This window comes from Rhynchophorus ferrugineus, unplaced genomic scaffold (genome assembly GCF_030347505.1).
Source record: "Rhynchophorus ferrugineus isolate W39M unplaced genomic scaffold, kcgeb_rfMv2 rfM1, whole genome shotgun sequence".
Taxonomy (NCBI): Eukaryota; Metazoa; Arthropoda; class Insecta; order Coleoptera; family Curculionidae; genus Rhynchophorus; species Rhynchophorus ferrugineus.
This window is the reverse complement of record NW_027472580.1, coordinates 71565691-71591386: the sequence shown is the minus strand read 5'-3', so window position 1 is coordinate 71591386 and position 25696 is coordinate 71565691. Positions and strand designations below refer to the sequence as shown.

Here is a 25696-nt window from a genome sequence, read left to right as displayed (position 1 = left end):
TTTTTGTTAAAATTGAAATTTAATAGCTTATCCTGCTGTAACTTGTATATTAAATAAGGAAAAAACGACTAGATAGGTGATGATATTTTTGTCGATGTAATGTTCGTGTTTTTCATCTACCCTGTATCTCGAAAAATTTACAGAATATGTAGAGTCTTATCGGAATTCGTTCCATCGGATTCGAAAAGGTGATTCGTTGTGTCACTTTATTTGACTTCCGTTCCTGCGAGGACGCGCTCTGGTCTGGGCGTCTGCCCATTGGTGATATAAGCAAGAAGTGCAGTCCAATAGAAAAAGCTTCCTAGAAGTTATCAAATCCTCTGTAGAGGTATCCATGCGGGAGTTCCACAAGACTTACCGTGGCACCCGTTTTATTCAACATTTTCCTTGCAGATATTATAAGAAGACCCCAAGTTGAAGCAGCATTCTATGCTGATTATATTACCTTTTTGGCTTCATCGAAAGTAGCAGTGCGCATCCATTATAGGCTGCAGAAGCAACTCGATGAGGCTACAATGGCCACCGGTCCTGTGGCTACATTTCTGGAGGTTGCAAGTCAATTCATATAAAACCCAGACTATCCTCTTCTACAAGAGGCCCTCTGGACCGTGCACTCAGATTCCGAGGGCTTCATAGTGTAATAACGGTGGCAAACCCTTAACCCATTCAAACTCGCTACTTCCTGCCAGTTTCCCCGTCTACAGATTCTCCCACCCGGTTTCAGGCCAAAAATAATTATATTTTCTTTTATTTAGTTCCATTCCTGTACCCTCTTTGGGGTTTGGGATATCGAAAGACCACCTGGCGCCGTAAATTACAACCCCCCCCCTCCCGAAATTTCAATAGGTTTGACCCACGATCCATATATTCTAAGAACTAATTACTTGAAAATTGTTGACTAGTTTAAAAAAAAACAGTCACGATTATAAGGACAGAATAGTCATGCTTTAACAACAGAGGTGATCGTTTTGGATTGCTTTCTTGCCGGCAGTTTGATTATAGCTTGTTAAAAAATTAAACACTCTTCCAAACAGACAATTATGAATTCAAGAAGATTTATCTGAAAATATAAAGAACCACATAATAATAACACACTCCAATTTTAAAAATAACCTAATAAGAAAGACGAAGCTGTTGTTTTCGAGATACCTAAATATTTTAATCCGTAGCGTGAATGCATAAACGTTCTATTAAGATCTTGCCGCCTAATTAGGTTGAATTATTCAGTCGAAAATCTAGTAAACCTTTTATGGGCGAAGGAAAAACGAGCCGTAACGGTCGGCAAACTTTCACGAACTGTAATAAATTTAATATCACAAATTAAATCTCTTTCAGGAACTTACGCAAAGTACCCGGCTAGACTGAAGTTGCTGATAAAAAAGATGGGGGTATATTTATATCGGCGAGGCAAACAAAAACCTCGCTCGCTAATTATTTGGCATTTTCTCGTGGATTTTACCAGGACATAAATTTTGTTCCGGCGGTCTCAGATAAAGTTGGTTGCAGCTATCCAAGTGCACTCTGCGGCTCGGTTGGACTTACGCCAAACTTGTCATCTTAAAGTACAGCGTGAAAACGACCGAACAAAAAAAAACTCACAATACGTTTATCTTTTGTTACTCGGGTGCTCAATCCGGGATATCGGAATTTCGAAATCGGGTTTTAAAGTTTTTTATTTAAAATTATTTAGGAAAATTTTAACAGAAAATTGAAGTAGTTTTTTTAATGAACTTTTTTTAACGGTCCTTTTAAACTGGTACTCCTTATTTTTAAGCATAGTTTTATATAGAGTCTATCCAAAAAAGTTTTGTATATACGTCATCAAGATGTTTTTAATGCTTGCCGCAATTTGTAAATTCGTTTTAGAATTAGACAATATTTTCCTTCTCATTTTATTCTAGTTGGTCTGATAAGTTCAAACGTGTAACCGAGCTAACCTGCCAAAGTCGTCTGGTTGTCAAACGTATGCAAAATTCTTCAAAACAATAGTTATAAGGGGTTATAAACCGGCAAATGTTATTTTAATGCTTTGCTTGCTTGGAAAAATTTCAAATAACTGGTTTTCGTTACTCTGATTGAAAATTCTGAAGACAGACAGAACAGATTGCATGTCTAATTAGTTACTGTAGACAGGAACAAGAATACGGAATATGGGCCCTCTTACCAGTAAAATTCGCTACAGAGGTAAGCATTTTTACTACTAAATACGGATTTTCTGAGATTTTTATTAAAAATATTCTTAGCGAGTTGCAGCTGCACAGAATATTGGTATGGATACGGTCACTGAAATGTCTTAAAGAATGAAAAATATAATCTTGGATTAACCGAAAAAAAACCGTCCTCATACAAAGCGGGTAAAGGTATAAACATAGTGAGTAGTTTTTCAATACAAGAATAATTTAATACAATTATTTCAAAGGATACTGTTAGGAAGAGGTCTAATGAAACTTCCGGATATTGCTTTTAAAATAATACAATTTTATACAAGTATATAATAAAATGAAGGAAGACTTATTATTTCAATTTATGTATTTGGACGAGACATGCATATTTCAGAATGGGACCAATATACCCAATGGTCACTCATGGCACGATGATAATAAAAATAGTGTTATGACAACAAAAGTTGATGGAAAAAGGTAAATGTTGGAGTAATAACTGATTGGGTTTTATTAGTCATAACATTTATTAATAATTCATTGCAGCTATATTGTACTTCATACTGGAAACAGGAATGGTTAATAACATCTTCATATCAGACACATTGAAGAAGAAATTGACAAATGATTGAATTGTGAACAAATGTTAGATAGATTGGAAAAGAACAGCTTAGTTATTCACTTGAATGAAACTTTTTTTTAAACTTCTTTTTTTTACTCTTTGTGATTCCACAATCTGCCCTATAGGCAATGAGTATTTCTTATATCTATATTATATTTACATGGCATGCAGAAAATCATTTCATTAAGCCATCTTCTCTATCAAATGTTATCTTAATTAATTAGTCTTATTCTAAATGTTATTCTAAAGTTTATATATGTTCAGTAATCAGATCAGGTGGTGTTAAACGTTTTAGTCTACGTACTTCACTATCATGTCGCATATTTAGCTGATTAGCGAGTATATTGGGATGCACTGACACTCTTTCGAAGACTTTCTTTCGATTACATTCGTTATAGGTTCTAGAGAAATATCGCGTTGAATCACTTTATTTGAAATATAGTACGGAGCATTAACAATGGCACGCAACACTTTATTTTGAAACTGTTGAATGATTGATATATTAGATTTGCTAGCGGTACCCCATAGTTGGATTCCTTATGACCAAATAGGCTTTAGTATAGACTCATACAGCAACAGCTTGTTATATAATGATAACTTGGATTTGCGCCCGATGAGCCAATACATTTGATATAATTTCAGTCGAAGTTGTTTTCGTTTAGAGAATATGTGCTTTTTCCAGGTTAGGCGTCGATCTAAGTGCATACTAAGATATTTAACTTGCTCTGCTTGGGAGAGATGACGATGATTGATATTCACTGGTGGACATGTTGTTCTACGCAGGGTAAACGTTATATGGGTGGATTTTGTTTCATTGACTTTAATGCGCCATGTCTTCAACCATAATTATATTTGCTGCAGGTGGGTTTGTAGGTTCATTGATGCTGTGACCGGATTTTCATGGGATGCCAAGATTGCTGTGTCGTCTGCGTATGTTGCCACAGTAGTTATTTTTGTGGTGAACAGATCGGCCGTATACAGAAGATACAGTACCGGACCCAGTACGGGATTTAATTCGGTATATTCATCGCCTTGATTTACGATAAAATGTCTATCAGTGATATACGATTCTAGTGTCTGATAATCTGGATGAGGAAGAAAAAGAAGCAGCCGAACAATATATTTTGGCATTTGTTCTATAGTCCCATGCTTATTGCGAGACCCAAACTGATGTTCTGGAATAATTTTTATCTTTTTCTATTATATAGTTTAGCTTCTTGATGTATAGTTTCTCGAAAACTTTCGAGATTATCGGTAATAAACTTATAGGCTGGTAGGTCACATCTTCTGATATTTTTTCTGGTTTAAGAATCATTAGTCTTTTTAGCTACTTTCCAGATGGTAGGGAAGTAATTAATTCGTAGCATAGCATTAAATATAAATGTTAATAGTTCCACACCCTTTTTGATAGTTCTTTTAAAATTTTACCAGTAATTAAGTCATAACCAGGGGCTTTTTTAATATTAATTTCTCTCATTATTGTTTGTTTAACTTTTTTGACCGTTAATTTCTCGTGCGGTAAATCTATTTGAAATGACGAATCCAGAAAGCTAGTAATTTTATTTTCGTCAATTTTATGTAGCGAATGAAACTTTCTGAATATGATATGATTCAATGTTGCCAATTTCTAAGACAGGGTGATCATAGTGGAAACAAGTAAAGGTGAGTATATAATTAATATATAATAACAGTAGGAAATGTTATTTTAGAGCGTAAAATATTTATGTGTGCAGATATATGTGTAATTGTGTAACAGAATATATAAGCGTTTGGTTGAAATGTATCAGGGGAGAAAAAATAGTAATTGTTTTGCAGATATGGCAAATGCAGTACTGAGAATACAGTGATTAAAACTAGTTTTATCAAGAGAGATGTATACAGGTATTAACAGAACAAAGTAATGAGAAAAACAGTGAAATCAAAATGTCCTTACAAAGAAAAACTGTACCGAAGGACACAAGAACTAAACGTAAAAGGTAAATTTGTTCTCTAATGAAAGAGAAGCATATTACTTGGACATAAAATTGTTATTATAGCGTAGTTAATTGTAGTTTTAAGTCATTCCATAATATATGCATTTAGATTTACTACGATGTTAAAAGAAATTAAATTTGATGAAAGTATTTTGGTTTAATTATTTTATTTAGATTAAAATTTTGTTGTATGCCAGAGCCAAACTGAACTAAAACTCGGAGTTGATAGGGCAATTTACGTCATTTTGAGGTCTATAATTTTTTTTGTATTGATTTTTTTATTAAAATTAGTATACGACTAACGACTAACTTTAATTTGACTTAGCCTATTAACAAACAACTATAACTAATATAAATTCCGCTGAATCACTTACGTGTTCAAACATTTACCAGATAAGAAGGTGTTTTTTTCGTTTCAGACATCTAATGACATTATGCCCATATAACATAGACGTCCGAACCCTTCCGTGTTGAGTGGTTCTGGAGCCTTGTTTGATGGGAATCGGCAAATCTTCTGATGGGTGCTCGAAACCATATCAATTTCTAGGGCGCCAAGCAACCAATACATTTTCCTTGACGTTCAGTTCATGGCGTTTCTTTTGTATATGCTCCTTCGAATGTGGTTGGCGTCCAGCGGTATTTTGCTGTGTTTCCATATGAAGTTAGCATTCAATTAGTAAAGACACGTTGTGGTGAGATCCATTTATTTGAGAATTCAATATGTGTAGATTTTGTTTCATTTAATTTGATTCACCATTTTTTAGTTCAGATAGCTGCTTTATCAAGAGAACATTAGGGTTGTCGGGTTGAGCTTTCTACAGTCTCTGTTACTGCTAATATTTAGGTATCATTAGTAAAGATAGTAGTTGTGTTACATAATGACAACATTATATAAAATATAGTAAAATTAGAAAAAAATGATATCTGTACATTGCACCATATCACCAAATGTTTTAAATTTAAGTACTGTTTAATTTATTATATTTGTAGGAATGTTTGTCTGGTCGGTCGAAATGTGTGGCTGTCGATGCGATTGTTTGTCCGAACACTCACTACAATTTTGTGGAAGGAATACGCACGAAAACTGAGAACACTGGTTGAAGAAATATTTGTTTATTTCGATTTTAATTGATACATGCGGTAGACGGGAGAATTGACCGGATATTAGGTTAGGCAAAAGAAGTACGGTAGCGCTTTGGAAGTGGTACTGTTACAAGGGGGTAGAGAAAATAAAAGAGAACGGGACGTCATCGTGGTAGTCTTTTATAGCCGGGAACCGCATGGTACCAATCCACCAGCATTGCCAACCTGTAAACTTACTGTAGGTGAATGCGTGGATTATAGCGGTCGCTACATATCAATAGATATTACTATACTTTATTATTATCATTATATTTTTAATTAAAGCACTTATACATATTTGAAATATTATTATATTAAATACTTCAAATTATTGTGGGTGATATTTAGGGCCACCCTACTAACTAAGTGGGTTATGGAGTGATTTAACTTCAACTCTTATACTCCGGAACAAGTTGATGTTCAGAAATGTAACAAGGAAGCATCGGATTTTTTATTTTTCTACTATCTCAAAAAGTGGCAATACAAAGAAACTTAATTGTTGATTTAAACAATGATTTATTGTTACATTTAGACATTCGCAATTTTTTTGGTATAAACATTTGTGAAAAGACCATCTAGTTTAGAAAAGCAAAATATATATTCTATTAAGATAACGCATCTTAACTGTAGTATCCAACTTATTAACCACATTTAGCTCTCATTTGCTTATTATATTTCGAAAAATGCTTTTGTGTTAAACGATTTTCATCAAACGATCAGAGACAGAGGGCTATTTTGAAGGCGTCTGCGATGTTAATGTAATGGTGTTGTTTTCTCGTTAGATACTTAAATATAAACGTATCTTTTAAAATAATTTGTTATAAATATATTAAATGAAAATAGTTACTTTTAAATACTTAGTTGAAATCGAATACATTTTATTGCGGTTGCAGATTTGAATCTAAAAACTTCCACCAAGATATTACTTATTCTATTTGCTTTATATATATCTATAAATAAATCTGTTTGGATTAATCGGGGATACTCAGTAACTATATTTCCGATTTTTACCACGTTTTCTGGTACATCAGATGCCATTTTAAACCTATCGCTCTAGTTGAGGACAATCTATGTTGATAATATGCCTTTCAAATGTTTACTAGATTCTTATTTATGTCAGCATTCGCAATCAAATTTAGCAAGTTATTGCGAAGAGTTACGGCGCACTGACATTACCGTTCACTCTCCTGTGCAGATCAATAAACTGCCAGGTTCAATTAAAGGATTTTATGGTGTATGATGTTTGCAAATATCGTTTCATTTCCTCAAATTGACTAAGAAAAAATAACTATTGGACAATTTTGAATGTTTTGTTTTGAATGTATCTTTTGGGTTCCCTAAGACAATCCCGATTCCAATCCGTAAATTTCACACTGCAAGTTTAAACAACAAGACAGAAATTCTAAGAAAAGCTAACAAAGCTGTCTATATTTTATTTTCAGCGTAATTAATGTTCTCTGCGTTTAATTTTCACGGTCCTAAATATTTGGCACTACTCTTGTGTGATAAAATGTAGCTATTATTATTTCTTTAAATTTTCTTTTTATTATAACTCTAGTTCGCAAAATGCAGTGATAATACAGTGAGTAATTAATTATGCTCAAAAACCTAAACCACTGAATAATAATAAATTCAATAATAAAAACATATTTCGTTATTACTATTTAGTTATCAGCGGGTTTTAGTATCATGACCACCCTCGCTACTATTCACTATGTACAATGACAAAACTTATTGAACGATTAATTACATTTATTTTTTCATAGAGCAATACGTAATATTATTCAACCGCTAAAATCGCAAATGTTTCTCTAAGGCAATAAAGACTAGTATTATCCCATGCTTCACAATACTAATCTTTCTATTTATGAAATCAAACGCTATGGCTATATGAGATTATTACAAATCTCCTTTTCATGTATGCCCCACCATCTAACGCTATTGTTTTATATTAGTTTAAGCTCGTGACAATAGAACTCGACTTTCTTCCGCGGTCTTTTCGACGGATATAGGCAGTGGAAGCCGCTCGAAATGACGAACTTGAACGACGGGATTTCCAAGCATTCAGTCTAACGCACGAGGATTACTCCTTTGAGGTGCTGTAACTGAAACTATTTCCTTTTCTCGTATAGAACTCCGAAAGACTAAGCTTTCGGGCCACTTTGTGTTAAGTAAATTCGAAAATATATGTATTAGGTCATGGTGAATTTCAATGTGTTACTTCTAGTCTTAGTTCTCTCGGAATTATATGCGAAACCGAAATTGGACAATAACTTATTCTATTACTATTAGCGATTCTATTACTATAAGTTACTAAACGATAATTAATATAAAACACCAATAAAAACAACGTTTCGATTATTTCGGTACAATTTGTAAAACTAACATGGTGAATAAGTGGCTTTAGAATGTCAGTCCTTTGTTTTTAAAGATATTATTGATATGATTGTTATTTATCGTATTGTAATTTCGAATTTGCTTTCTTCTGTTATTTTATAAATAGGCACGGTGTACAGTTTGATTTTTTTATTATAATTTATGTTTCACTATATTTGCTAAGTATAGTTTCTTTTTTTGATATTGAAGTTATGTAGCATTATTGATTGCATTATTGTTTAAAACAATTTTCGTAAAGGTAAATCATTTTAGTATGTACTTAAACTAAATTATTAATTTTTCTATTAATGCAATTTAAACATGGTTTTCGTATTCCTATTATCGTTTAAGTTTCGTTATAATTGCAAAGTATTGTTTATTCAAAATAGTAGTGATACACGTCATCAACATGAGCCTGCTGAAAGCTGTAATTTTGTTTTAAAGTCAGACAATATTTTCCTTTTCATTTTATTCTATTTAAAAAGAGATAGAATGCTTTTCGACACGTTCCAATATGTAAATGAGTGAGCCTGCAACAGTCGTTTGCAAAATTCAACCATTGTTTTAACGCTTTGCTTTAATACATTTCAAATTGCCGCTGTATAATGTGTTAGAGAGGTAAGCATTTTTACTGTTAAATAATAATTGGTGCAGTTTTTATTGACAATATTTTTAGTGTGTTGCAGCTGCACTGAATATTAGTATGGGCGCGGTGACTAAACTATCTCAAAAAATAAAAAATAATATAACCTTAAATTCACCAAAAAACGGTCTTTTTGCGAAACGGCTGGAACGGCTTTTTGGAAATGAATCAAGATCAGTTTGAGGTTAGTTGTATCAGAGTATAATATACGAAAAGTATAAAAACAGTAAGTAGATTTTTCAAACGAAACATAATTTAATACAATTATTTCAGAGGAAATTGTTAAGTGTAATTTGTTAATGGAACCTCCAGGCATAGCTTTTAAAAGAATACAGTTTTTAAAAATATATAACAAAATCAAGGAAGAATTATTATATTCATGGCACGATGATAATAAACATAGTGTAAAAACAACACAATTTGATGGAAAAAGGTAAACGTTGGAATAACTATGGGTTAGGTTTTGTTAGTCATGATATTAATTAGAAATTTAATGCGGACTTACCGTCCTTTATACTAGAAACAGGATTGGTTTTATTCGTGGTGCAGAATTAGTATTTCAAGTCCAAGGGTGACTACCATGGAGAAATGAATCATAACTTGGTTTTGCAGTGGGTTGAAAACAATATTTTAAAGAACTTGAAGGAATCATGAGTTATTGTTATGAACAATGCGCCATACCATCGTACATTGGTAGAGAAGATCCCAACAATTGCATCAACAAAGGCTACAATAAAGGAATGGCCTAAAGTACATAAACTAAGTTTTAAAGAAACCTTGTTAAAGAATGAACTAATCAAATTGTTACTTGATAAATATAAATGAAATATTTAATTGAATTTTATGTTATTTACTTTTTTCGAAATAAGCCTGAGAAAAGATACATACTAGATCAGATTGCTGAACGTTATGACTACAGATTGTTATGCCTTCGTCCCTATAATATCATTGCATATTTAATCTAACTGAGTTTATATGGAGTATTATAAAGAATTATTACAATCGACATTCAAGTCGAGAAGGATATTCAAACCAGAATTGCCTGGATTTATGGAAATAAACATAGTCGACAATTACACCTTCGGTTTGGATGAGATCTTCAGACACATTGAAGAAGAAATGGACAAATGGTGGAATGGTGAGCAAATTTTTATTAGATTGTAAATTAACAGCTTAGTTATTTGCTTAGGTAGTGATTTTGAATGTGACAGTGATTGAATAAAACTATATGAATGTTGGTTTATAGTTCAATGCTGACAATTACCAAGACAAGGCGATGAAAGAGGAAACAACGAAGCGTCAGCATAAAATTAATATACTTTAACTGTAGGAAATTGTATTAAGAATGTGAAAACTTTATATGCATGTGGGTTACTATTCAGAAGATTTGGTTAAGATGTATGAGGAGAGAAATAATACTAACATTTTGTAGATATTGCAAATGCAATAAGGAGAATACAGTGATTATATCTAATTTTACTAAGAAATATGTATACAGGTAGAAACCGAACAAACTAGGGAGAAATACAGCAATCAGTAAAGTTAAATTGACTTTAAAAGGAATTGAATTAGTAGACGTAAAAGGTAGACGTAAAAGGCTCTCTAATGGAAGAAAAATGCAATAGTCAGATATACAATTGTTAATTAGGTGGATTAGGCTTTCGGGTATACTACTACCTAAGAAAACGCGCCTAAAACTCTACCCATACTAGCGTGGAAAATAGTTCAATGTAAATATAATAAAACAACTCTAACCTATAATTTATTGTGGCTATGTAATTAGTTATAGTTTTAAGATTTTCGATAATATATGCGTTAGATGTACTATAATGTTAAAATAAACTATATTAGATTACATTTTTATTTAATTACTAGCTGACCCGACAGACTTCGTCCTGTCAAAAAGATTTGTAATGTGGCAGTTTTTGTGCCTACGTATTTTAAAAAATTCTCCTGAACAGAACCATCACCCTGGTGATAGGGCGTTGTGAATAAAAAATAATTAAATAAAACATATATAAGGATTGAAAAGTAAGTAATCGCTTTATTGTTAATCATGTGAATCATAATTATTATTATTATTATCATTATATTGCTTTGTGGTATACGATGTTTTTTGTTTGATTACCTGGCGCATAGATAAACAAATCTGATGGTTTTCCAACACGGGAACAGGCAACATACAATTGACCATGTGAGAAACATGGGTTTTCTAGATTAATACCACAAACACTTAATGATTGCCCCTGGGACTTGTTTATAGTCATAGCAAAAGCAAGCCGCACTGGAAACTGTAGTCGTTTAAACTCAAATGGCACATCAGTCGGAATCATTGGGATGCGCGGTATGAGAACATCTTCTCCTTTATACTTTCCTTTGAGTATAGTTGCTTCTATCACATTGTTTAATAATTTTTTTATCGCTAACCGTGTACCGTTGCAAAGACGCGGTTGGTTGATATTTCGCAACATTATAACCACCGATCCAACCTTTAATTGAAGATTGTGAGGTGGCAATCCTGGCAAATCCAGCGAGTTTAAAAATTCCGGTGGATAGTTGACTACATCATCTTGATTAGTAGCCGAATCAACTGATTTATATATCCTCAATTCGCCTGTAATTTGTTCTTGAATTTTGAAATTTAATTCATTTACATCTATGTTTTTTTGCAGCCAGTATAGCTCGTTCGCTCAAGCAATCATGGTTTCTGTAATTTTGAGAAACATCTGGAAACACCTTCTGAATAAGTTCATCTTTTGATCGAGTTAACTGACAAAAACTTTGAGGAAAGTTAATGCAGCCAGTCAACATGTCTATAGGAAATTTGCCATTACCAATGTCAATGAGTTTTTTAGAGAATATGTTTCCAGATTGGTCATTTTGCAACTCGACACGCATATTCTTGCTTAAATGAAGTACTTTGACATGTTTCCACAAATTGGAGGACTTTAGACATGCATTGAGTTCATCAGCTGGCGTTGATCGTGGAATCACTGGCAATGTTTGACGAAAATCTCCTAAATCTAATAAAATCATTGCACCACCAAATCGGTTATTATTGCTACGTAGATCTTTTAAGGTTCTGTCTAAAGCCTCCAAAGATTTTTTATGTGCCATCGTGCATTCATCCCAAACAATCAATTTACATTGCTGCAAAACCTTTGCCATTGCAGAGTTCTTCGAAACGTTGCAGGTTGGAGTTTCATTGCTTTGCATATTTAATGGCAATTTTAGTGCTGAATGGGCTGTTCGACCACCTTCAAGCAAAGTTGCTGCGATTCCCGACGCTCCGATGCGAGTGCAAGTGCAATTTTATTTTGTGAGCGAATTGTTGCTAATATTAATGAAATCAAAAAAGTTTTTCCTGTACCACCAGGTGCATCTAAGAAGTAAATCCCTCCAGTTTCATCATTTGTTACTTTCATAAGAGTTTCAAATACATACTTCTGTTGTTCATTTAACAGTGGAAATTTTTTTAAAATTAATTCTTTCAAAGCGTTGAGATCATACAGTCTTTCTCGATGCAACTCTTGGTTAAAAGCGTCATGCATTGGACGATTGGGCGCGGTCAGGCCTAATTGAATTAATAGTTTGTTTGACATTATCAAGCACATGTCCTCAATTGAAATCAATGCTTCATTGTAAATTTCTTCACTGATTTGTATATTTAGATATCCCATTCTATTCCGTATTTGATACAAAATACCATCACACATATAATCTTTGTACTTCATCCACAAATCAATTGGGTTTGATGGGAAGCATGTAGATATGATTATAGAAAACAATGTTCGTATTTGATGAGCGTGTGATGATATTACAGCATCATTGAGAGTTTGATCCCAATGAACGTCATTTTCAAGCAATTGCAAACGTTGGCAGGCTTCTCTGTAGGATCCATACAATTCACCATCAACAGTTCGTAACTGTTGGAATGATGTTGGGCCACGTACATTGACTAATAGCAGTCGTAAATAAAAACATTCATCATTGCTTGGATGTACTGAATAAATCCGGCCAATCGCATCGGTGGAATATACATCTGTATATCCTGGAACTGGTTTTCCTTGTTTCCGTCGTATAAATCTCCTTGAGGATTGATTCCAGGTATAATATTTTGGCATTTCAGAATATAGCAATGTTTGTGCGAAATCATCGTTTTGGCATGTCTCAAAAAAACTGGTTAATGTAGTAGATGGTGGCTGAGCAGCTCTTTGTACTGCGTTCTGTGCTGTAAAATACACTCTTTGTCCATTTTCTAAATGCACAGCTAAGTGAACAACAGAAGGGTGTCTCTCATGAATAGGAAAAGAAAATATTCGCCAAACTGCTTCATTACTACTGACATAGCGGCCCATTTGGTATTGGGTAACTTCATCATTAGAATTCTCTGCACCAATTCCAATCACAGCCATATCACTCCCTTTGGTTACATATTTGCAAATATATTTAATCGATTTCACTGAATTGCAAGATTCAACGTTGATGTGTGCTTTGAATGTCTTTGATAAAATGGGTGAATATGGAACAATCCAACGATTATCTATTTCAATATCTTGTTGATTTAATTTGACAATTGTTGATTTTCCATTGTCTGCTGTCGATCTGCGACGATACAATGGATAACCGTCATTACCAGTAATTGTTTCCGATATTAATGTCCGTGGATATCGTTTTGAACATTTACCATCCATCATAAACGGTGAATTTTGATTAATGAGTTCCACAGGGACCATGTATCATGTTTTTGATAACTACCTCATGCAATCCAGGATCTACTTGTACATTAGGGATTTCAGCTGATATCACTGCATCAACTTCATTTGGCCTTATCTTTTCAACCAACCAAATCAAAATGTGTGCATGTGGCAATCCTCGTTTCTGCCACTCCACAGAATACATCCAGCAGCGTGTCTCACCAAACACATTATGTTTTACGATGAAATTCATTAAAGATTTCAACTTTTGTCTAAAGACTCTGGCTGTAATATCATGACGATCAATGGGTGATTGCCCAGGGAATAACTCCTGCTTAATTTCTATCCATTGCGGATTGCATGTAAATGTGATGAACAAATCTGCTGTACCATAATGACGAACATACGACATGGCATCTTGAGCATATTCGTGCATATGCCGAGGGCTTCCGATGTATGTTGCTGGAAGAATAGTCATCCGACCGACATTCTGTGCATTTCCATCAGTATTAATCGCATCTCGAAGGTGAATATACTCTTCAGATCGGAGTTTGGTTTGATTCAACCTGATGAATGTTAATCTCTCCGTTTCAATTTTAACATACATGTCAACAACATATTTGTGATATAATCGCCGACATTTCAATATGTGATTATCTTCATTTTCCCGAATCATTAGGCGGTATGAATAATAGTTCATTGAACTGACTTTTTTGCTGGTTTCAGAACCTGTAAACAGATTGTGTTTTAATAACATTCAAATACATAATATAGTGACTGAGATATTATCGCCATAGCTAAACTAATATTTTAGTTACCTGTAATGGGATTTATCATTTTTATTGATAAATCGTAGCCATCTTCACCTTGCCAAAATATAATGGGATATTGCAGTGCATCATATGAGCGGTGTGTTTCCTTTATACGTTGTAATTGATCATTCCGACGATGTAAAACAATATCACGGGATTCCAAATTTTCTCCAACTACAACGATAGCAACTTCATCAATAGTTGGTGCATTAAAACGTCTTGTATGTTGACCTGCAGGTGTTTTATCAGCTCTGATTACAATTTTGTGATTATCGGATGGCATCAGATCTAGGGCAGTTTTAAACAATATAATCAATTGATTGTGTTGATGAAATAAAGTTTGTAATTGTTCTACAATAGACTTCTTTACTAAATTGTTATGTGCACAACGCAGATTAATTTCTTGTGGTGAATTGCCCATAAAATAAATTTGCAGGAATTTGTTGTCGCTATCTGACACTGGTAACAGTGAACCTGCTCTGTGATATATTTGCCCTTGTATCTGTAAATAAAAAAAATATTATGGTGTGGTATAAATTAATGGATTGTCAGTGATCAAACTTAAATAATATTTGATCTTAAAAAGTATATATTTAGTTTTAATTAATATCTATCAAATATAAAATATAATAAAAGTGTCACTGAAACTGAATCACCATATAATATGATGACTAAGTGATATATTTCGTAACGATTAAGAAATTGAAGATTAGTAACACATCTTAACTTTGGTGACAGAAAATTTTGTTCGCTAAAATAATTATGAGTAACTGCTATAATACATACCTTGAAAGTTGGCATAAAATTTTCCCGAACTGCATTTGTTGCCCCAAATGAAGTCATTTGAAAGCAATTGTTATATTGTTGGATATGTGTCAAAAAGTGTATAGAATCTGTTCCTATTCCTGAAACCAATGAGTACAATGGTTCTGGTGGTGGATCCAATGGTATCAATTTCACTTTACCATTTGCGCAACACAATCCATTGGCTTCGTTTTTTTATTTTAATGCTTTATAGTGTGAGCAAACCAAGTTCATAGAACCAATAACAACACATTGGTAGTTACTGTAGTCAATTGACACATCGTAACTGAAAGCAGCTCGATTCAAACTTGCGCGATTATTAGTTGAATGTCGCGCTCGCGCTTCACGCGTTTGTGATATCCGAATTCTTTCACGTTCATTTCCGTCGTCACGTTCTTGTGCAGTACGATTAGATCGGTAATTAGCTTGGTTTATAGCATTTCTGGTTCTTCTACCTAAATTGCTTCGTCTTATAGGAGGCATATCAAATATAAATTATTTTTTCACTAATCACGAACTAAACAAACACTAACTAACTAAACACTCTGCACAAAACACGATATACGAATTTGTTTCGTGTATCAGTTGACAATTCATCTGTCATCTGTCAAAAGTCATCTGTAACAGACAATTTTTTTTTAAATTTGATATGACTTGAACTCAAATCCTTTTAAGCCGTACGAATTGTTTTATTTATTTAAAATTTGGATATTAAAAATAATAAAACACTGTTGGTAACGCGATTTTTGTTTGTCTGATGTAATGACGTGGAAACTGATGCATTTTATCTCGCGTGCCGAAACTAATACAAAAGAAACGCAAGTTTTGGAACGCGACATTAAACTCCTCCAACTATGTATTCTGTTCACCAACGCACACACGCACATTGTTTTGATAGATATGATCTTTGACGTTAGGAACACACCTACATTGCTTAGACAACAGTGAGTGCTTGTAATTTAATATGAACTTTATACCATAGCAATAAAGCTCAAATTGACTACGTTTTAGTTACAAATCATTTGTATGGGAAAAAGAAAAGGGCTATTTTTAGGGTTTTTTTCCAGCAATAATTCTAATTTTTCTCGCCGTAAAGACCATCCTTGAACTTCAACGAACATTTTAAAAAAAGATTTGGCCAAATTGGTCCAGGCGTTGTTGAGTTATGCGCTTAGGAACATATTTTGCGATTCATTTTTATATATAAGATTTTATTTAAGTTACAATGTACTAAAATTCAAGTTGATGTATCTTCACAAATATTTTTTTTAGCTTTGTGTACTATCGTTTAATTTTGGGAAGTATATAATGTATATAATTGTTCATTGCCTATTGTTAAATGAAATATTTTTTTAAAGTTATTTATCATATTTATATGTATATAAGCAAATTTTCTATACTTTTTCTATTGATGTATTTTGAAAATTATTAAACAACTTTTTAAATAGGAAATAAATCTAATAAAAAGAAGTTATTGGGGATCAATTCAGAATAATATAAAGATATTAATATATCCCAGCAATAATATTTAATGATAAGTTTTATTATTGGTGGCATTTAATTCGAACGTGTACACTTACTGCTGCGCTACAAGTTGATGTAGCAACATATATGTTTAAAATAGCTACATGCAAACCACTGATCGTTTAGTAGACAAAAAAGAAGAAGTTTCTGTGTTGCATTATAGTTGACAATGAAAAATTAATCTTTTTAGTAAGGAACGAAGGACTAGTTGGCTACGGACAACTAATAGTCACAACAAGCTATTAAAATCTTTACTGGTACTATTGTTGGTCTGTTGCATTATAAGGTTGAACTTTTGCATTTTAAACGCAAGTCACAAACTTAGTGTAATGGGGCTCTTCCTTTCTTGGAATCTCCTTAGTCAGATGGATTATTTAGTTTCTGTTTTGTTCATTACCTTTAAAACAAAATGACAATGGATGTGAGGGTATTCTATATTAATATAATTATAAAAGTTGTAGAATGCAATAGAACATATTTTGACGTTACCTAATTTCCGCTAATTTTCTTCAATAAATGGAAACGTCCAAATTGTAATATTTCATTGCTGGGCCTTCGAAATTGATTATAGAGTTAACAGGTTTCAGATATTTGTATATATAAAAGCACTTTTGGTTAATATATTATTCTACTTATATATTGCTACTACCATTATTTCTTTTTAATTTTTAAAATAGAGTTATTAATTTTAAGTTAATTTTGCATGAAGGTCTTCGGAATTAAATCTAATAAAATATTTTTGATTTGCATTTTGAAGTCAAGAAAAAACGCTATATAAATAATAATATATAAAGGTCATATGAAAGATATTTTATCTGAAGCAAAAGTTTAAAAAATCGATTACTTAAAATACAGATATATTGGGAAAATGGACAATATCGTTTTTCAAAGGAATAACTTTAACTCAATGTAGTAATGGATGTAATAATGCGATAAATGACGTCCTACAAGCTCTTAGAACTTGAGCTTGAGTATTAATGATGAAAATGCAGTAGTATTCCGAGAATTGGTGTATTGTCTACAAATATAAATCTTAACGGGATCCAGTTGGAACAAGCGTAGGTATGTATGTATTTGGGATTAGAAATTTGGGTACAGAAGAATGGAGTAGTATCTACCGCCAAATTAATAAGACGAATGGTTCAAGTTACAGGAGCTTTTGCTTCTCTAAGATGATGCCCAAAATTATAATATTCTCCGAGGCTAGAGAAGCTATGGCCAATTTATATATTGTTGTGATATTTATGAAGAATATTTGAAGACCTGCCACTCCAATAGCACAGTATTTGTTGAGAAAAAGACGTCCTTCCCGAGGGCTGAGTAGGGATTGATGATGATGGTGATGGAATATGTTAACAAGATATCGAGAATTGATAGCAATAAGCGCCATACTATTATATATTGAAAATTATGGTACTTAGGTTCGTGTCATCGTGAAAACCAGTAGCGGACATTTATGAATTATGATATGTCTTATATATAACAGTATAAATGAACTTTCAGAAAAAAAGTACCTTCTCCTATTTTAATAATCCCTATAGAACGAAACTTTAAAGTTAAAAAAGATTCTTTAAAATTAATGCACAGTGTTTTTAAAAATCTCAATAAAGTTAAAAAAAAACATTAATCATTATTGTTGATGTGTGAGTATAGCAAACTGCTGTGAACAATGACAAGCAAATGAAAAATGCTCGCCATAACACGCTGATGTCGTATTTCAGACCGTGTAAAATGAATAAAATATACGCGGTTCCTGTCAGAAGAAACTGTTTAGAATTTTCGTGCAACACGATACCGTATTTTATGCAACTTCATTTATAAAGCGGCTCGGTGGATTTACGAGAACGATAGAAAATCTATAGCACTGAGGATTGGCGCATGCAATCGTTACATTACAACTTTCAATTACGGTGCACGGTGTGGGTTTTCAAATATTTTTCTTTTCTTTTTAGAGGAGAGTCACTAAACAACGGAGATTGCTTTTAATAAAAAGTGATAAAATATATTTATATCTTAATAGAGTAAATCCGAAAGGTTTGCCAATAATTTTTTAACATTTGTCGAAATAAAAATGGCGACCATTTTGTATATGAAGAGACAATTATTATGTCAAACGACATATCTCTGCCTAGGGTAATACAAAAAGTACATGTGGCAGTCAACGAAATCTAAAAACGGACAAGAGATTGGAAAATTCAACTTAATAGCTCCAAAGCTGTCCAAGTTAATTTTGTATTGCGGCGAAATAATAAAAACTTAATTATATCGCTCAATGGATGCCCGATTCCTCAAGCAAAATCAGCTAAATACCTCGGAATCTATCTTAACGGTAGATTAAATTGGAAACATCATGTTAGAAGAAGAGAAGAAAAATACATTAGAACCAAAATAAAACAACTATACTGGTTAGTCGGAAGATACTCTCAACTTGATCTAAAATCAAAGAGGTTGATTTATAAGACAATTATAAAGCCAATTTGGACCTATGGGGTGTAAATATGGGGTTGCACTTAAAATTCAACTAGTCATCAAACCCTGTCAAAACAAGGTTCTTCGATTGATTACCAATGCCTATCGCTACGTAACCAACGACCTGGAAATCAAATGGATTTGCGAAGTTATCCAAGATTTTGTCTTGAAACACGAAAGAATATTACTAAATCATACTAATGTGGAAGCAGTACAACTGCTGGACAGCGCGCAGGATGTCAGGAGATTGAAGCGAATCAAAAGCGAATTGTAAACTATAGCTATAAGTTATTATAATTTTATAATTGAGGAATACATATTAATTAATTTTCTCGCACTCGTCTTGCTTGTGAATTAATCTAAGTACAAATGGAATGTAGTAATAAATTAATTTATATATCAGACTGTACTAAACGTATCTAATAAAGATGTTATAAAAATATATTCGTCACGCCACCGTTTAATGAAATAATGCTACGGATTTAAACTTTTCCGCCAATTTCGACTGCATGAAGCGTTTAACCATTTGTAACTGCGCATTTTCTATTAAAATTTCATCACTAATTCTCATTCAGTTCTGGGTAATTGTAATGAGACTTCATATGAGGCAGACAAACTTTGTTCATTCTCTGTACTTACTTTAGAAAAAACACTTGTTTACTGTATTAGTTTTTTTGTACTCAGATACTATAAGTTTTCTTGCTTCAGCAATATCTTTTTTATACTTTTTTTCATGTAAAAAAAGTATATTGTCGTTTAGCATCATATTCTTTACTTACGGACAAAACTTGCGTACAAATCAAACACTGTTTTTTTATTATTATTGTTGGAGATGAAATAGTCTATTTCCCATTTCTCATTGAATGCACGGTTTTCTTCATTTAACTTCCGCTTCTCAATAGATTTAGAGATAAAAAATTTCTTACCAGAAGAGAAAATAATTCGCTCATCAAATCATTTGGGGTTACAAAAAAATCAAATTATAATTTTCTCTCTACAAAAAATTTGTTATTGATATATGACATATAATTTCGGAACTAATTAAATAGAAACTATGTTTATTAAAAAACTGAAAATATTAACAAAGGTAAAGTTTTGAGTTAATTATAATTCGGAAAATATCCGAACCGTAATTAATCATCAACCCTTATACAAATATTTACGAAATAATGAAGAAGAATTATTCATATTCGATCAAAAATACGGTGGCCATATCGGCCAGGTAAAGAATTAATTAAAGTTGGGGGGAATTATCGAGGGGGGCCTGAAGTTTAGTATGTGCCTTGGCAATTTACGATGTCACGTAGGTAACTCGTTTGGCACTAATTATTGCATGTCTGAACAATTGTAAATTTATAACCAACTTAGTGGAAAGCGAATGTGCGCCGATTATGGATGGGGGTTTCCGATTTACGTGTTTAGCGGTTGATGCTGCATTGTTCCGGCACAATATTCTGTCAAATATCATTAGCTCAATTTAGTTGGACGTTGATTAAGTACTAGTCTCTATTTAAACTGAAATAGCTGCCGTATGCGTAGAATACATACTACATTTGTTTGTACTGAAACAGTTAGTAATATTTAGATTTATAATCAGTATCACTGACTCGTATCTAATAGTTCCGATTGTAAAATATATGAAGTATTAGTGTTGTATTATATGCTTGTTTTAATATAACTATGTTATTAATTATTACAGTTAGTAACCATACATATTATATATTTCTATTCTGTGGATTACTTTTCCTGGTGTACTGGACATGGAGTAATGAAACTTGGAAAGGTTTGCAGATTATTTCGTAATCTGTACATTATAAGAATTTTGATTTCTTGCTGTTCAGAGACAGCTTAAAGCGAATTGGTCCTGCTTAAGTCGGAAACAGCGACAAATTACATAGTTCTCATAACATGGTACTCAGCATTGTTACTGCACTTGCCTATACTGTCTCCAATGGCAGTGTCATGAACAAATGTGAATGTGACATGTATCGAGTAGGTATTGAACAGAGCCTAAGCATAACTTTTGCTTTTGTTGGTTTTATTCTTGAATAAGCTTCTCCTTGTTTAACACTAAATATCCTGGTTAAGTTGTAAGAGATTAAGAGTTCAGTGTATCGCTTCGCTAACATTTTATGCAGTTTATTCACGAATCCCTTATGTAAGACTTTATCTAACCCTTGAGCTACATCCAAGAATACATCTGATTAAACATTTTTCCGTCATACGCTGTTTAATAAAGAATTTAATAAAGATTTTTACGGCAATGTTAAGTCTCCAAGCTACCTCGAATAAATTAACAAATAATAATCAATATTTCGATTATATACAGATGGAGAACTTGTTAACAGCTTCACTTGTCCATTTATCAACATAGTTAGTTACAGTTGGTTATTCTCTGCGGTTATAACAGTATTGCTGATATCGGATTATATATAGTCAATTCAAAATAACAGTGTACTCACGTGATCAATTTGTTTAATGTATTGCCTGCCGCAATTTGTACATTCGTTTTAGATTCAGACAATATTTTCCTTCTAGATAAAAAGAGACACAATGCTGTCTGATAAGTTCGAACATGTAACCGAAACAGCCTGCAAAAATCGTCCGATTGCCAAACGTCTGCAAAATTCTTTAAAACATTAAACTACAGGTTATAAACTGGCAAGCGTTGTTTCAATACTTTGTTTGTATTTATAAATTTCAAATCGCTGCTTATTATTACTCTGATTGAAAATGCCGACGCCAGACAGAACTGATTGCATCTCTAATCAGTTACTTCGACATGAACAAGATACTGGCGCCTATTGCTCGTGATATTCGTAGAGAGGTAAGCATATTTACTATTAAAATTGTTGCGGTTTTTATTAATGTTTTGTTAATATTGCAGCACCAGATATTAGTATGGACCCGGTGACTGAAATATAAATATGAAAAAATGAAAAATATAATCTTGGATACACGATAAGCGGGAATCAAGATCAGCTTGATGTTAGCTCCATCCGAGATCAAATATATGAAATGTACAAAAAGAGTGAGTCGTTTTCTCAATATAAGTCCAGAAGAAAATTTTAGTCTGAAAAGTATCCACAGAAACCTTAGAGATATTATGTAAAATGTTTATGTGCACATATATGTGTGTAATTGTTCAGAAAATAGAAAGAAAGAATACTAACTGTTTCGCAGATATGGCAAATGCATTAGGGAGAACGCAATGATTAAAATTTTATAAAGAAAGATCTATACAGGTAGTAACAGAACAAACTAAAGAAAAATACATGTGATAAGTCCTTCGATAATATATGCATTAAATTTACTAAACTGTTAAAACAAATTATATTTGATAACATTATTCTTATTTAATTAATTTATTTAGATTAGAATGTTGCTGTATGTCGAAACCAAAATGAACTAAAACTCAGAGTTAATGCGGCAACATTGTTCACTGTTTTATTGGACGGATTATATATCGTACTTATATTATAGTCAAGTTCAAACCCCGTTTGATGAATTTTTAACAAATTACCATTGGATGCAATCATCTGTAGTATTTAATATCATTATTCCTAAAATATGGTTCAATTGCTAATTAATTATTTAGCTACTAGATCTTCACGATAGTTGTCGAAGTCATCATTTCGCATTCATGTTCAGTGTTGACGAGTAATCTAATTGTAAAATATGCAGATTCACAACATAAGGTCATGCTGTATTAGTGCCGATTACAAATAAACACACAAAACAATCTTTTAGTAGGTTACGAATATATTTAGGCGTTTAACTTCTAATAAAGCCTTTTCTTCCTAAATTGCATTCTGATCTGTGATGCTTTTTTGATTGTATTATATTACATTTAAAAGAAAATTAAAAGAAAAAGCTGTTAATCATCGCTAGTTTAATTCGCTTCGCATCGCTAGAAAATTAAGCTTGCTACTCAAAAGCAAGCCGGCTTGGTAGCCGCAGTTTTTAAGACAACAAAAAAGTATGTTTGTTTTTGTTTATAATTATTATTGTCCATAGGCAATCGTGTAAAATCAAAAAAGGAACAACCCTACCAGTAACACAATTAGTCAGGCTGAGTGAGATACTGATTATCTCTAAGTTGGTCACTGGCCTGCGGGTAGGCTTAATGCCAAGGTCCGTGGTTGAGAGACGTTACTTTGAACAGTAAGTCGAGTTATGATGCACTTAAAAATTAGTTAAGATGGAGTAGTTTCTTCTTTTGCTAGATATTAAAATATGTTATTTGCTTTTATATTGCGTATCTTGACGCTTAATGAGAATATTATACCCAAACATTATAACATATTATCTAACAGGTCAATTAAAAAGTCCTCGGCCTGATATATAGATGTCGCTACTACAATTAAATCCATACGTTTAGTGGACGCCCAAAAGAAGTTGTTACCGAAGAAAACATTAAAAAATCTACAAAATGATTTTGAATGACCGTAAATTGAATTTGAAAGAAATAGCAAACACTCTAAAGATATCAACTGAACGTGTATATCATATCATTCATGAATATTTGGGTAGGAGAAAGCTCTGTGCAAAGTGAGTGCCGCGCGAGTTCACTTTTGACCAAAAACAACGACGAGTTGATGATTCAGAGCAGCGTTTGAAGATGATCAAGCGTAATAAGCCCGAGTTTTTGAGTCGATGTGTGACAATGGATGAAACATGGCTCCATCATTTTACTCCGAAGTCCAATCAACAGTCATTCGAGTGAACAGTCGTCTGGCAAGGTCTTCAAGGCATGGCATCTGTATTTTGGGATGCGCATGGAATAATTTTCAAGGACTACCTTGAAAAGGAAAGACCGTCAACAGCGACTATTACATAGCGTTATTGGACCGTTTGAAGGACGAAATCGCTGAAAAACGACCGTATTTGAAGAAAAAGAAAGTACTGCTTTTCCAAGACAATGCACCGTGTCACAAGTCAGTGAAAACGATGGCAAAAATCAATGAAGTGAGCTTCGAATTGCTTCCTTATCCACCGTGTTCTCCAGATCTGGCCCCTAGTGACTATTTCCTGTTCTCAGATCTCAAAATAATTCTCACTGGGAAGAAATTTTCGTCGAATGAAGAGATGATCGCCGAAACTGAGGCCTATTTTGAAGTAAAGGACAAATCGTACTACAAAAATGGCATCGAAAAGTTTGAGGGTCGCTATAATCAGTGTATCACCTTTGAATGGAATTATGTTGAATAAAAAAAACTAATTTTGTCAAAAAATATGTTTTATTATGGTAGGCCGGGGACTTTAAGCTAAAGAAAAAAGTCAAATATTTATATTATACACGAGGCAATCGGTTTATATTTGAAGTGTATATTGATAATTATATTGTTTACAACGGTAACACTATTACTCTTGACGTTATATGTTGGTGGATATTGGAATAAGTTGGTATGTCAGTCACCAATTTAAATATTGTCGTCAGCTGCTAGAGATATAAATTTTCGTTTACACCAGAATAATACTGGAATGGTAGTATCTTATTTATATTTCAACATTTTAAGTGCCATGAACCTGCATTTTGATTTCTACTTAAATCAATATTTATATTTCGCCTTCCCTGTACAAAATAAATATTGATGATATTACTAATCTCCTATTTCATAGACTTCCCAAAAACGAATTTGATTAGTGATAAATAGGTAATTGTATCCTAAAATAGTGTATATTTTAATATATATTTTGAAAGGTAACACTAATGGTATCTACTTCTTTCAAAATTAAAGTCGCGATGGTGTTACCATGAAGGAAGTGTAAGTAACATAGAAAATAATAATAATCTTTTTTTTTGTAATAATTAGAAAATTTGAGAAACATTAAATAAGTCATAGATATTTCTTTGTATTATAATATAATTGTGATAATATATTAATGATGTGATATAAAGAATATTATTACATATAAAAACAAGGTATTTTCCATAATTAATATTTTAAATGATATACTGTTATTAGTATACAAAAATTATATTAGATTACTTAAAATTGATAATTATAAAGAAGTCTGATAATCCTTGAAGAATAAACTCCATCAATATTAACGCGACGGCTTTCTATATGCAAAACCTTCATTATTATTGAACCATGTTAAATAAATTTGAATTTATAAATTTAAAATATAGCATACCATATTTGGTGTTAAATTAAGTTTCTATATGTATTCTAAAACTGCCCACAAGCTGCGATGTCCGAGTGGTTAAGGAGTTTGACTCGAAATCAAATGGGCTTTGCCCGCACAGGTTCGAATCCTGTTCGCAGCGGTCACTTTTTTTAAATATCATTGACAAATATATTGAAATATATTGAGTTTGTTACAAATTGACACATATTGGATTTACATTTAGGTATTAAATTAGTCATTCAATAATTAGTTTATTGTAGAAGAATTAAGTTAAGTCAATAATATAAATGTGGTAATTATTTGTATATAACAACTTTTTAATACATTTTACTAAAAAACGCAACAAAACTAATATTTTCA

General features: G+C 32.6%; 1 protein-coding gene and 1 non-coding gene across 2 annotated transcripts in view; one reads left to right on the top strand and one right to left on the bottom strand.

Annotated features, from left to right (window-relative positions):
* The window catches only part of LOC143189975 (uncharacterized), a 563901-nt gene that overhangs the window by 160281 nt on the left and 377924 nt on the right, over window positions 1-25696 (bottom strand). The window lies entirely within an intron of this gene.
* Window positions 25394-25475, top strand: TRNAS-CGA (transfer RNA serine (anticodon CGA)). Its single transcript has one exon. It is a non-coding gene; the product is annotated as a tRNA-Ser (tRNA).